Raw genomic sequence first — 15698 nt, forward strand, 5'->3', positions numbered from 1 at the left:
GCACTTGACATCAACGTTTCATGGTCTAGGAAAAGTGTAAGGCTACCACAACAGAAACAAAAGCCAGTCACCTAAAAAATTTCAGAATGACTTCTAAATTTTGCGAAGATATTTCTTATTAAAAGCTTTTAAAATAACCGTGTAAACTGCTGCGGGCTAATTGGTCGAGAGCAAAAAGAATAAAAACCAAAGGCTTTTCTTAATTTTCTCCTACAAGGCCTACACACCTTGAACGGATCTTTTATTCTATGTTTTACTGCTACGTAAAGATTAGTCTCTATAGCACCCAAATGACTCAAAACATCGCGAAGCTGGTTAATCAAGAAGGGGTCGGTGGTTTGAAACAGCTCACAGAAAGGTTTCCAAACAAACGCGGCAAGAATTCATCTCTTTAATTTCCTTTTTAAAGCAGACCGGAGTAGGGAAGGAAGGGGGTTGGGGCGAGTAGGTTGGGGTAGGAAGGAGAATTCCTCACTACACTGATACTCATAGTTCAGGTAATAACAGAATAATTAGCGTGATGTTAAACGCCCTTAGAAATTGCCGAAGGGGGAAATAAGAAGGGTACCTTATCAAGAACACGTGACATGATCAAATTTTTTTTTTTTCGTGCATGTAATCACTTATTTATGCTTCAAGTTTTTATGTTGAAATTAATGTAATTTTTGTCAAATGAAGGGATGAAAAACTCGTTTGGCTCCCATAATTTGGTATGATCTTTTGACGCTATAACTGTTGCTGCTTGTATAACTATTTGATACTGGAACTAATATTTGACGCTAGCATACTAATCACCAGAACTTCATCGCCAGAATTTTTTTGATGATAAGACAAGTATCAAGTAACATGGGTTGTTACTTGTTAGGATCAAAGAAATGCACTGTAATGCATTGAGAAACAAAACAACCTTCTTGCGATCGTAGCGTTTGTTGATGTTTTATGCGCAGGAAAGCGTCAGTGGATCGCATGCAGACACTCCTACCAGATCCCACCACCTTGCCGCCTTAACAATGAACAACAGTGCTATATGTTTTACTCTGTAACCTGGTTAAAACAAACTCTCGCGTGGTAAAAAACAAAAATATTTTGATTCCCTAAACAACATTTTGACAACGATCTGACCTAAAAACGATCAAATCACCATGCAAACATACATTATTTCAAACATTACAATGCGAAAGTGACTTGTTGAACCAGTTTCAAAATATTGCTGCTGTAATTTTTCAACTTTATAGTAACAAAGTTCTTGACCTTGATAGCTTTTCCCATGGTTCTATTTAGAAAACCATGTACTTTTTTCCAGTCTTTTAAGCACTCAGAAGTAGTACTGGAACTCACCAAAAGAAAAACTTTCCGTAAAGATTTTACATAGAAAATTTAGGATTCTGTTAACAAAACCTGTAACCCTGTAAGACTTAAATGGCTCGTTTTTGATGCTTAAACTACTGTTTTAACTTTCCTGATTTCACTTCACTTAAGAGCCCTAAGTCAATAATGTTTCGTGCTAATTATATCGGCCGGATAAGATAATTTTTGTGCAGAAAAAAATATTCTCGGATACGTAACCAATACCTCCTTCTGAGAAGATCGGAAAAGAGAACGCAAAAAATTGAAATTAATATGCTTAATTGAAGATTGCCCTTCTTTAATTACACAATGAAATAACCGATAGAGTATTTTCTGTACTTTATCTTTTTGTTTATCCAGCTAAAAGTCTCTAAGGTCTGTTTACTTCGAGATTTTCTCATCTTCTTTCCTGTAACAAACGTAAAAAAAGAAAAACAATTATAAATAACATAATCAACATTTCTTAAATAAAGCAAATACAGTTATACCAGGCACAATATATAGGCAAATGTACACTTATATCTGATTGGCAGAGAGACGCTTTCGAAATTCTATATTTTACACCATGGAAAACGATCACCGCCGACAGTCAGCGACCAGTAAGTTAAAGCCACCTTCGCATCTAATTTTAACTTTAATTTATGAAATACCTGTCCTCACCGAGTCTTACCTCTGCTTGCCAAACTCGAGCCTTACATCATCTCCAATCAGCGTAAACGAAGCCCACTCAGACACTTTGGTAAAGCCGTTTTTTCTCATCCACTTCATGGCCTGATGAAGGGATTCACTGGCACTTTCTCCTTCAACAAGGTGTTTGTAGAACCGACTCATCAGCTGCTCTGTTGCTGAGTCTGAAATGGTCCACAGCGCAACCAACACAGAGCGAGCACCGGATCCTAAGAACAATTGCGGGCAATTCCTATAACTTCCTCGGCTCTCATCTGTCCACTTCCACTGTGAGAGCAGCTAAGCACCACCAGTTTAGCTCTGATTTTTACTCGTGAGACATCAGCCATCGTCAACATGCATGTAAGCTTCCTGTGGTAGGATAGCGTTTCGACCGATAGGAGCAGGAATGGGAGAGAGGGCAATTTCTCCCCTCTCGGCGTTACAATGCGCAGCAAAATGTATCAGGCTCACTGAACTTATCCGCTCAAGTACCGCCTGCTTCGTTGCTTTCTCGTCTACCAGAGGCGGAACACCCACCAATCGTCCGACCATCTCCGCTTCCTTTCTTGCACCTGGCAATGGTAACAGCCAATCAACGTTGGGATTGCCTATTACCAAGGCACCAGTGTTGTTGTGATAATCCTCTGGACTATCTTGAATGATCTTGAGTGTTGTCAAAGAAGGAATGACACGGATCCTATGAGTCTCCGACAGGTATTCGGCCCCCTCCTTTTCACGGAGAGCAGCAAACGGAACTTTGTACAAACAGCGGTCAGGGACGATTATGACTTCAGGCTCCTCAAGCAAATTATAAACGGGGGCAATAAACATTTTGTAACACAAAGATAGACTTGAAATGACTCCTTCGTTCTCGTCCTCGTGTTCCTCCACGAGTCGCAATCTTGCTGAGCTCTTTTGCTCGGGGGAGAGAGGTTGCAAACAATCTGCCAAAAATTTACTTAAAGGCAAATCTTTGGGCAACCCAGCCTGAACTAGATTCTCTTCCACAGATATTCTTTTAAAGTGAAGACTCCACTTGTTTTCAAGATCCACAAATGCAAATCATTTTGAAAATAAGAAATGTACAGACAAGTACAGTTATCTTCCTTTCTAGAGATGTCTTCAATGCCAAACCAAGATTGTGGATAAGCAGAGATGTGCGTCTCAACCGAGTACTTCTCTGCCATCAAGTCTGATAGGCCTATAGCTCGAATCAACTCCTCAACGTAAAGAGCATCCCGAGAATTTCCGGTGGCACAAAGCAAATTACAAAGCAGCTTGTGGGTAAATATTCCTGAGTCCTCCAGAAAGGATGTTTTGAATTGATCATTGGCGCCCAAGAAATGTCTCAGCTCCTCATACTTTTCAATGCACAGATGAAGACGCGAAAGGGAGTCTTTGATTTTATTTTGATATAAATACAAAATAGCGTGCTCTTGAAGGATTTGGAACTCTTTTCTTCTGTCTCCAATATCTCTAGATATGGATAAAGCTTTCTCCAAACATACTTCCGAAGCTTCATAATCTCCAACAGTTCTAGACAAAACTCCAAGGTTTGCAAGATCTGCTGCCTCCCCTTCCTTATCACCAATTTCAGTTCTGATAGCGAGCGCTTTGTGGAGATGCTCTTTAACCTTGTCGTACTGCCCACGAGAGTGAAACACAGTTCCCAGGTTTCCATAACATGATGCTTTTCCTCTTCTGTCGCCAATTTCAGTTCTGATGGCGAGGGCTTCTTGGAGATACTCTTTAGCCTTGTCGTATTGCCCGAGCGACTGAAACACAATACCAAGATTTCCGTAGTCAGTTGCCTCTCCTTCTCTGTCGCCAATTTTAGCTCTGGTGACAAGCGCTTTTTGGAGATACTCTTTTGCCTTGTCGTATTGCCCGAGCGACTGAAACATAGTTCCTAGGTTTCCATAACACGATGCCTTTCCTCTCCTGTCGCCAATTTCAGAATTGATAGCGAGGGCTTCTTGGAGATACTCTCTAGCCTTGTCGTAGTGCCCAAGCGACTGAAACACAGTACCAAGATTTCCGTAGTCAGTTGCCTCTCCTCCTCTGCCGCCAATTTTAGTTCTGATGACAAGCGCTTTTTCGAGATACTCTATAGCCTTGTGGTATTGCCCGAGCAACTGAAACACAGCTCCTAGGTTTCCATAACATGATGCTTCTCCTTTTCTGTCGCCAATTTCAGATTTGATGGCAAGCGCTTTTTGGAGATACTCTTTTGCCTTGACGTATTGCCCGAACGATTGAAACACAGTTCCTAGGTTTCCATAACGTGATGTTTCTCTTCTTCTGTCGCCAATTTCAGTTGTGATGACAAGCGCTTTTTGGAGATACTCTTTAGCCTTGTCGTATTGCCCGAGCGACTGAAACACAGCTCCTATGTTTCCATAACATGATGCTTCTCCTCCTCTGTCGCCAATTTTAGATTTGATGGCAAGCGCTTTTCGGAGATACTCTACAGCCTTGTCGTATTGCCCGAGAGAATGAAACACAGTTCCTAGGTTTCCGTAGTCAGTTGCCTCTCCTTCCCTGTCGCCAATTTCAGTTCTGATGACAATCGCTTTTTCGAGATACTCTTTAGCCTTGTCGTATTGCCCGAGCGACTGAAACACAGTTCCTAGGTTTCCGCAGTCAGTTGCCTCTCCTTCTCTGTCGCCTATTTCAGATTTGATGACAAGTGCTTCTTTGAGATACTCTTTAGCCTTGTCGCATTGCCCGAGCGAGTGAAACACAGTTCCCAGGTTTCCATAGCATGATGCTTCTCCTTTTCTGTCGCCAATATCAGATTTGATGACAAGCGCTTTTTGGAGATACTCTATAGCCTTGTCGCATTGCCCGAGCGAGTGAAACACAGTTCCCAGGTTTCCATAACATGATGCTTCTACTCTTCTGTCGCCAATTTCAGTTGTGATGACAAGCGCTTTTTGGAGATACTCTTTAGCCTTGTCGTATTGCCCGAGTGACTGAAACACAATTCCTAGGTTTCCGTAGCCAGTTGCCTCTCCTTCCCTGTAGCCAATTTCAGTTCTGATGACAAGCGCATTTTGGAGATACTCTATAGCCTTGTCGTATTGGCCAAGCGACTTAAACACAGTACCTAGGTTTCCATAACATGATGCTTCCCCTCCTCTGTCGCCAATTTCAGTTCTGATGACAAGCGCTTTTTGGAGATACTCTTCAGCCTTGTCGTATTGGCCAACGGACAGAAACACAGTACCTAGGTTTCCATAACATGATGCTTCCCCTTCTCTGTCGCCAATTTTGGTTGCTATGGCAAGGGCCCTTTCAAAATATTCCTTTGCTTTTAGGCTTTCGCCAAGTTTATAAAGCATAATTCCATACCCTCTGTATAAGTCAAACAGTTTCCTTCCGTATCTTTTCGCACTTATGTAGTCAGAGATATGACGATAAGCGCTGAAAAGAATGGTATAGATGTCGCTGTAAAATTGTAGCAGTGCTGAATCAAATTGGTCTTTGCTGTTTTGATCGGTGCCATTTAGCAAAATCAAACATTCGCTGCATATCTCAATGGCTTTCTGAATGCGATCTGAGTTGAGCAAGAACAGGGCAACAAATAAGGCGAGGCTCATGAAAGGTGTCATGGCTTCTGCTGTTAGGTTTCCATTGCAATCCTCACCTGTTATCAGGGAAACATTATTTTTAGTAACACAATACTAAATGGTCGATAATCTTAATTAATAACAAGTCACTTCAAACAGGAACACACATGTTAAGTTACAAAAACGGGCTGGGTCGATTACACCCGGAAACTATTTGTAACAAGTTGAAAGTGTTAGAATTCACAATATCCGCTTAAAAACAAAACCAAAAAAAATGTGAAGAAGTCGGTTGGTCACCTTTCATTTTCCTCAAGTTGGGATTTTTGCAGAACATTACATGACTTTAAAGTCATTGTACAAAGATAAAAAAATTTGACAGACTTTATCTTAACTTTTGCAATGAGAACTTTCCACATGCATAGTTTCTATAAACAACGGGGTAAGTTTTTGAAGAAACTTTGGTGGGGTATTAAAAAACTATTTGGCTTTACCAACTGAGTTGACAATGTAAATTGGCCATGATAATGAATTTCAGCCTTCGTTTACTTCCGTTTGAAAAATGTCATTAACTAAGTTCACTGTGCATTTGTCATGGAAGAAGCAAGTCCAATACATGAAATTTCAATTCCAATATTGGAACTGACAGTCAGTGTTATCTGCGTAAGGCTCTCCAGAATTATTGGAGAAGAATTGGAAATGACAGAAGACCAAGTTTATTACTGAACTGACTCAGCTTCCGTGTTGAAGTACATCGACTTTGTTAACTCGCAGGTAAGCGAACCGTAAAAACTAGACTTAACTCACTGGGTCACTGTCGTAAATAGTAGCGGAGCTCGCAGAGCGTAGCCCCAAAATTATGCAAAATAGTAGTAGCCCATCAAGCCGAAAAAATTTGGATGTACGACCGTTCGACCGTACGACCGTACAAGTTGCTTCTTTTAACATGCGTGGTCAACTGTACCGCGGGCACGCCAACGCCACGGCTTTGTCCAGTAGTTCAGTGGTCAGTGCACTGGGCTGCGAGTCGGGCGACCCGGGTTCTAGTCCTGGCCGGGGCAAGGAAAAAATACGAGCTCCGCTTTTAGGCTTGGCTAAATCTATATATTATTCTTTGACCTGGGTTTTTTGGTTCCTTCATCTCGTCACGTGATGTAAAAGAAACATTTTGCCCTTAGGTTGAATCATATTCCTACCGATTTCTGTCTTTCATCTTTTTGTGAGTGAACGTTAAAGCCAAAAATCTATTATGTACATCCTCGATGTTGGAGCAGTCTGAAGATTAGTGAAAAGTCTTACAAACTTCAAAGAAAACTTAAAGATTATCCGAAAATGGGCTTAAAGGAATGACAATGGAATTAATTGTAGTTTTAAAACAGTTACAATTGGAATATAATAAATCAATGTTAAGAAAGCTCATACAGGTTATAAACAAATAGATACCAAATGATAATCGCATAAAAAAAAAAAAAAAATTACTAAGAGTTTTGGTTTTAATATTCAGTTTTTTCTACCTTTGTTCACATTTCACTCAGGTGATAGACAGTTGTGCCTGACTTAAACTACATTCATATTTGAAAATCAAAAAGTTTCATTGTTACTAAGAATTTGTAACAGGATTTGTGATCGAACTAGAACTTCTGGTCTTTCTAATCGTATGAGGAAACTAAAAACATTTCTCTTCCCAGTGTCTCAACTTTTAAGGCAGATAATTAGGAAACCGGAAACAGAAAGAAATGGGAAAAGATAGTCCCTTCTTAATTGATAATGAAGCTCATTGATTCAATCAATGAAGAAGATTGAAGAATAAGAGGCTTGGTTATATCATGTATTGTGAGGTAAGGAAGCTACCTTTTCTCAAAGGAAACAAACTGCTACCATGTGTCATAGTCTGACTCGCTGATTTATTTTTGAGGCATTATTCGCTTTGATTAAAAACAAACAAAAAAGACAAGAATAAAATGCAAATTCAGCTTATGAAAAATCCATGGAAATCAAAAGAAATCAGAAAGGAATCAGAAAGGAATAATCCAAAATATAAGTTCTAGTTTCACCATTCTTAGTTTATTGATTTTGTTATACCGGCTGTCAAAACGTATGTGCAATGCATACCATTAGGATCACTCTATTTTATTTCTTATTCATGAATAATACAAGAATGATTAATGAGAAAATTGCTCTAGTTTTCTCGAGAACTATTCGACAGTTTAAATAATGTACCGTCCAAAATGTTTATACTGGAAATTCCCTCGCTCGATTTTATTGAAACACCGTTCTTTTGGTTCATTACCGAGATGATCACAGATGTAAGTTATTGACATTCGGGAATATGGCAACATTTGCAAAGATTGTTCATTTTAAAAGCAATGAGCGCATTTATCAGACGAATGTCCCTGAAAACGAATATAGTAAATATAATTGTCCACATGATGCCCTACCGTCGATTGCATTTACCTTTCCAAGATGATGTCACTAAACTTCTGGATAAAAAGAAAAGCCAGCAAGATTTGGCCGAATTACCCTTAATCTACCCCCTTACAGTTATGTTGGTGTTAATGCCTACTTAGTCACCGGAAATTCATTGTAAAGGACAATAAAATTTCTATTAGTTCAGCCAATTCCTTGAGCACGCAGATCGTCAAGTGATGTTCATTATGTTATTTCATAATTTTTCTTCCTGTGACAACTCGTTCTCCATAATATTCAGTAGAGTAGTTTGGTGGTTATTAGCATGTCGTCAATATGAGCGTTTACTTATCTCACGGACGGGCGGAGATTGTATGCTTGGCTTGTAAGGGTCATAACTTTTTAGGGACTGGCCAAGGGGGGAACTGGTAAGTCTACTGTGGTAAGGGAAGTCATCAACAATTTTCGAGAGGCTGGAAAAAGGTTTCTGTGGTATGTTCCAGTGGTATAGCATGCACGATCCTGTTACCGCTTCTATCGTGCATTCCTATTATGGATCAGGAATTGCAGACCTATCACGGGGACAGCTGTCTGCTTGGTTGATTGGGACGCTCGATTAACGCGAGGTGTCACTGTGGGGATGGGAATAACAGCGATGGCAAAGTAAGCTTAAAACGGCAGAAAGCGCCAGAAACTAATATGGACAGACAAGATGTGTGTACTTTTATTGATTTTACGTGTTAAATGTTGATTTCTCGAAATATTTCTCGCTATAAATCGACCATATTTCGCTCATAACTTAACACATAAGTCACACAACCCGTGACGCTATCATGAATTAATCGTTTGCTTTTTCTCGAGACGTGAACTTGGACCACCTCTGCTGACACTGATCAGTAAAGGACATTCTGCGTTATGAATATATCTTTATATGGGATTGATTTTAGTTTTTGATCACGTGATTGTTGAGACCATCAGTTTCTCAAATTAAACAATGCCTAACAATATCTTAACTACTGAGGTTGAAATATATTGTATAAAACCTTAACGGTTTGAAGAAAGAAATTTAACGGTAGAAATATAAAGCATCCGTTCAACGGTAAGATACGCTTATACTATGAATGCAATAACAGTGAATTTAAGAAAGTTTCACTCCTCTGAGAAAATTAAACCATGTCTCTTAGTGAGCGCGCAGCCTCACAACTTATCTTCCTGTGCGAGACTCTGGGGCTTAAACGGAAAAAAAAAGAAACAGATTACGGCTTTAGAAAAATATGTACCGCAGAACCCGCCGTTAGTATCCAAAGGTTTAAGTGAAGGGTATTTCGACAATGAAACGCTTGTGTACAAGTAGAAATATGGCATTTCGAATCTAGTGCGATCTCTGAATCGTTCGTTCAACCCTTCTAAACAGATTCAAGTTGATAGCTGATGTAGAGTCACAGCCACTGGAAAACCACCTGATCAAGCACCACGGATTTCCTTCAGCGAGGGACAGTCCACAACATAAATAAAGTTCTGATTTTAGTTTTATGATCATCAATTTCTCAAATTGAACGATACTCAATAACATTAGTTAATGAGGATAAATTAAACGGTATAAAGCTACAGAGATTTGAGAAGACCGCTGGATAACGAATTTATTTCACTGTGGTGGCGATTCAATCGCGCCATCAATCTTATTCGTTATAGGAAATGTCAGGCTTTAGTGTTTACCCCTTTGAAAGGTTTGATTTTCATCACAAGATCGATCCTAAGTTTCTTTTTTAACGCTAAGCTATCTTTGCGTGATAATGGACTCATTGTCTTCGTGAACTTTTCATTTTCTAGCGGGTGTGATTTGCATGATCGAAGCCAAAAATACTAAAAAAACTTAGTGACTGTATTTTGGTTTGGCACGTCACACTTTTCTAACTAATGATGGATTTGAGCATCCAAAAATGACACATCTTACTTTGTTTATTCGAAAACGCCAGGCTTCAGTGTTCATCCCTTTTAGTTGGTTAGGATTTGCATCACGAGATCGATAAGATTGAGCGTACAACTAAAGCTTCTGTCTTTAAACAGTAAGCTATCTGTGCGTAAAAACTGACCCATTGTACACGTGAACTTTTCATTTTCTTGAGGGTGTGATTTGCATGATCGAAGACAAAAATAGCAACTGAGATAATTGATAAAAAAAAAAGAAAAGAAAACGGACGGAGTGGATCGGTAATTTGCTTGAACATAACCACATCACTGGTCTTACCTTTGAAGGTGTTAATCCAATGACTGAAATATGGCAACAAGAAAATGAGGAGGTAGCTTGACTTTCAGTAATAATCAATAGTTATACTTAATTGTCCTTCATATTTCTTTTGAGAAGGGAAGAGAGGTGGGGGAAATGGACTGGACTACAGTTATGTTGTAGGATCCGCGCATCCGGAAGGGACTTTCCTCAAAACTCCCAATGGGAATAGTGCTTTTCAACCTTTTTGTTTCCTCTTTTCCTCAAACAATCGCAAGAAACTTGCAACTAGAGGGCACTAACACCCAGCGATCATTTGAATCAAAAAAAATTATATATGGCTTAGGTTCTTCCAGGTCTTTAAAAAATAACAAACAATTGCCAGCTTGACAAGCTTGCTTCTCGTTTAATTTAGTATTGATGTCAACATTACCTGATTTCTCGAAATGCGGAGAAATTTCGTTTTCGGGGTGATGGCTTTTACGGCTAACGGTTAAACGTTTGGCCATTTTACAAGTAACGGTTAACATCATACCACGAGTTGTTACCAGAAATGTTTAACAACTCGTTCCATAAATTTTTACTAGAAAATTGTTTAACTGCTAATTTTTTTTGGCCGTTTTACGGCTCACGGTTAATCTTATTAAGATTAAGACCGTCTATCAAACACTGTTACTGCCAATTTGTGATTAGGAAGAATGAAAACTGTGATTAAAAGTATTTAACAAAATTACGGAGAATAGGAACTGATCAATTATCAAATACGATCGAGAAAAAGATCAAAATGGTATGTTTTTTTTTCCTGAAGTCATTCATTATGTACGGGACGTGAACTAGTGATTCTCATTTCACGAAGTGTTAGTACAAATCATAAATATATCTCTAACCTTGCAGAAGATAGTGAGAGTTAAACTCCCCAGTTTTCATGCGACTTTCGAAAATTCAAAACGGAATTCGAATACTAATGGCGAATTAATGAGAGGAGGATCTGGAGGGCGAATCAACATTTACTCCGAAGATTTAAGTGTTCCATCTCAAACGAATGAATTTCGGTTTCGTACGTCACACTTTATAACCAACCACTGATGGATTGAACATATGTATAAAATAACTTATTCCATTCTTTTTTCACAGGAAACGTTAGGCTTCTGTGTCCATCCATTTCGAAAATTAAAATTTCATTACAAGATCGATACCAATAGAACCAAAGCTTCTTTCTTTAAACGGTAAGTTTGCTGTGAGCGATAATCAACTTTTCATGAACTGATATGGAAAACCGATCAGCAGTTTACTTCGCAATGAATCTATTTCGGTTTTGCACGTCACTTTTACTACTTCAAATCGACCATATTTGGTTCCCCATACAATTCTATAGGAAGTGTTCATTTCTTGTGAGTGACTACCGAGTCACACAACGCGTGACGCTTTCATGCATAGATACCGTTTGCTTTTTCTCTAGATGTGAGCTTGGGCCGCCTCTGCTGACATCAGCAAAGGACATTCTGCATTATAAATATGTCTTGATATAGGATTGATTTTAGTTTTTGATCACGTGATTGTAGAAACCATCAGTTTCTCGATCTAAACGATACTGAACAATCTTAGTTATAATGAGGTTGAAATATATTGTATAAAACCTTAACGGTTTTAAGAAAGCCATATAACGGTAGGGATATGAAGCATCCGATCAACGGGAAAGTACGCCAATACTATGCATGCAGTAACATTGAATTTAAGAAAGTCTTAGTTTCTATCAAGAGATTAAAACATTTCTCTTCGTGAGCGCGCAGCGTCATGACTTATCTTCTTACTCGAGACTCTGGTGCTTAAACAGAGAAAAAAACGGATAACGGCGTTTAGAAAAATATGTACTGTAGAATTCGCCGCTAGACAAAAAACAACAACAACAAAAAAAAGATTTGTGCTCGTATACCCGTCTATCGCGTCCTATTTAGGTGAAACTTTCAACAGTTAGTGGTCATATGATAAAATGTTTATTGACTTGACTGGGTTTGTATGTCACACTTTTATCCCTAATGATGTAATTGAACATGAAAAATGAGAAGTGTTATTCTATTTTTCATGGGGAACGACAAGTTTAAGTGTTGATTCTTTTAAAGCTTTCATCTACATCACAAGATTGATCACAGTACAACCTAAGTTTCTTTCTTTAAACGGTAACCTATCTTTGCGTGACAATCGACTTATTGCCTTCGTGACCTTTTAATTTTCTAGCGGGTGTGATTTGCATGATCGAAGCCAGAATTGCTAAAAAAAACTGAGTGACTGTATTTCGGTTGAGCTCGTCACACTTTTCTGACTAATGACGGATTTTAGGTCCAAAAATGAAACATCTTCCTCTGTTTATAACATGTTCAACTCTCGTAACTTAGCACCGAATCACACAACGCGTGGCGCTTTCATGAATTAATCGTTTGCGTTTCCTCGAGATGTGAGCTTGGGCCGCCACTGCTGACATCGGTGAAAGACATTCTGCATTATAACTATGCCTTAATATAGGATTGATTTTAGTTTTTGATCACGTGATTGTGGAAACCATCAGTTTCTCAAACTAAACAATGCCGAACAATCTTAGTTATGATGAGGTTGAAATATATTGTATGAAACCATAACGGTTTGAAGAAAGCGACTTTACGGTGAGGATATGAAGCATCCGTTCAACGCAAAAGTACGCTTATACTCTGTATGCAATAACAGTGAATTTAAGAAAGTTTTAGTTTCTCTGAGAAAATTAAAACATCTCTCTTCATGAGTGCGCAGCGTCATGACTTATCTTCTTATGCGAGACTGGCGCTTAAACAGACAGAAAAAAGAAAGGGATTACGGCGTTTAGAAACATATGTACCGTAGAACCCACCGCTAGTATCTAAAAACTTAAGCGAATAGTATCTCAACCATGAAACATTTGTGTACAAGTAGAAAACGGAGATTCAATTGAAGTCTACCGCAATCTTGGAATCGATCGTTAAACCCTCCTAAAAAGTATCAAGTTAATAGCTAGTGGAGATCGTAGCCACCGGAAAACCACGTAATGAAGCACTACGGATTTCCTATATCAACGTGGGACAGTCCAGTTTTATGATCATCAATTTCTCAAATTGTACAATACTCAATAACCTTATTTTAGTTAATGAGGATAAATTATACGGTATAAAGCCACAGAGATTTGAAAAAGTTGCCGTAAAACCAATTTATTTGGCCGTGGTGACGATTCAATCGCGCCATCAACCGCTTTAACGAAGGGCTAACACTCGAAACGTGACGTATCGCAAACATAAAGATCAAAAAAGTAGGTACTGGGCTTTGCCATAAGTGCCTTACCTCTCTACAGTTACTAAATAACTAAAGCTGATAAAAACCGAGTGACTAGGAAAGATTTTCAATCGCACTTACCAAGATGTTGACAGTGTGGCTGATGCTTTCAAAATGAAACAACAAAAATAACGAATTACTTTTCCCAACCTTCCTAACTTCCGCTGTCACAGTGTTTTAGGTATCCAGATCACGTGTGTTTAGGTTATTCCCTTCCCCCCTCTGGGCTTATCGAAATAAAGGGAAAAGTTTTAAATTGCATACTTCTTGTGTGCCCGTATGTCCGTCTATCGCGTTCCATTTAGGTTGAAATTTTTAACAGTTAGTGGTCATATGATAAATGCTTATTGACCGAATTTGGTGGGGCCAGTGGGGAAAATATTAAGCTCAGGGTCATGAAGAAAGGACCTCGCTGCGCCCTTACCACCCCATCAATAAGTACACAGTATTTTGGTTTCGTACGTCACACTTTTATCACTCATGATGTAATTGAATATGAAAAATGAAAAGTGTTATTCTTTTTTCAACAGGAAATGTCAGGTTTCAGTGTTTACCCCTTTGAAAGGTTTGATTTTCATCACAAGATCGACCATAGTACAACCTAAGTTTTTTTTTTTTTTAACGCTAAGCTATCTTTGCGTGATAATGGACTCATTGTCTTCGTGAACTTTTCATTTTCTAGCAGGTGTGATTTGCATGATCAAAGCCAAAACTACTAAAAAAGCCAAGTGACTCTAATTCGGTTTTGCACGTCACACTTTTGTAACTAGTGATGGTTATAAAATAATTGAGATAGTTCGCACGCTCTCAATAGGCCAACTAGTTAGTTTAGATGAGAGTATGTAAACACAGCTTGTTGGGACGTCACACTTTTAATATTTACCGGCGCAATTTGAAAACATTTCAAACTCACAGTTTTCCCAATACTCGCAAAGTAATTTCAAGTATAAGTGATAAATATCGGAATTGGAGAAAAATGTGCTAAATTTGATCTGGGGTTTGGCTTCCGTCCCTCCTCCTCAGTGAGGAACAAGAAGGAAGAAAAAGAGGAACTAGCGCTTTGCCTGCCTTGATGATCATGAACTGTGCGGCCTCGTCGAGGGAGTTCAAGTAAAGACGACAAATATGCAACAAAATGCACAGTAAAAATCGAAATGTAAAGAAACAAGGAAACATTTTGGAAAAAAACATTTTGAAAAATCGTTCTACGCGCCCTACTTTCAAAGAAACCATAAAAACTATATATCGCTGAAAAACTTATAAAGTATGGAACAAAAGTTTTAAAAAGCTTTTTTTTCCCCAGCAAATTTAGTTTCAGTGTTTTTTCTAAATAAAGAGTAAATGAAATGAAAGTTTGGAAATTTGACCGGATCTTGTTGACAGTAATCTCACAATTTCAAGGCAGTAACAAAACAGGTTTTTGTTACTGCCTTTGCTACATTACAAAAATGAAGAAGCCGTTTGTTCGTTACGGCTGAACGAAGACAAAAATCATGCTGCTTAGGTCTCTAAGGCAGGGTAATTAATTTATTTTTAAAAAATGACATTTGGTTGCCCTTTTGGTGTGCCCTGAGCAGACGCCGGTCCCTCGTAAAAATACCGAGTTATTAAGTCGATTTTGAAATAAACGCAGGGGTCACATAATCGAAAGAACTCGGTGACACAGATTGCAAAATGAGAAACTTTATAAAGCGAGACTACATTTTTCAAAATAAAAAAAACAGTGACGTGGCTTGATCAAATTTTCCTGAACTTAAGAGTCATCAGATATATTGACAACTGACATATTTAAACGTTAAGTCAAGTACATGCGTTTTCAAAGTGGGGAAACTTTGCATCGATATTGGTTGAAAGCGAAGGTACTTGATTAATTTATCTTACTTGACCAATACTGTTCCAATGCTGGACTCATGCTTAAAGACCAGCGATTATGTGTTATAAGTAGGTCCAAAATTAACGACCAATTGCCTAAATTTAGATAGATTTTGCCTTTTGGATATTTCTCAGATATCATTGGCTAATTTTCAGCTGGTTAAGATGTCACTTTTTTACCTATATATTTCTACCCTTCTTTAACTTCATTCGCTTGCAGTTTATCACTTCCCTTTATCGGAATAGTAGTTGAGATCTCCGTGCTCATCTGATTA

This window comes from Pocillopora damicornis, chromosome 12, assembly GCF_964200805.1.
Source record: "Pocillopora damicornis chromosome 12, jaPocDami1.2, whole genome shotgun sequence".
NCBI lineage: Eukaryota > Metazoa > Cnidaria > Anthozoa > Scleractinia > Pocilloporidae > Pocillopora > Pocillopora damicornis.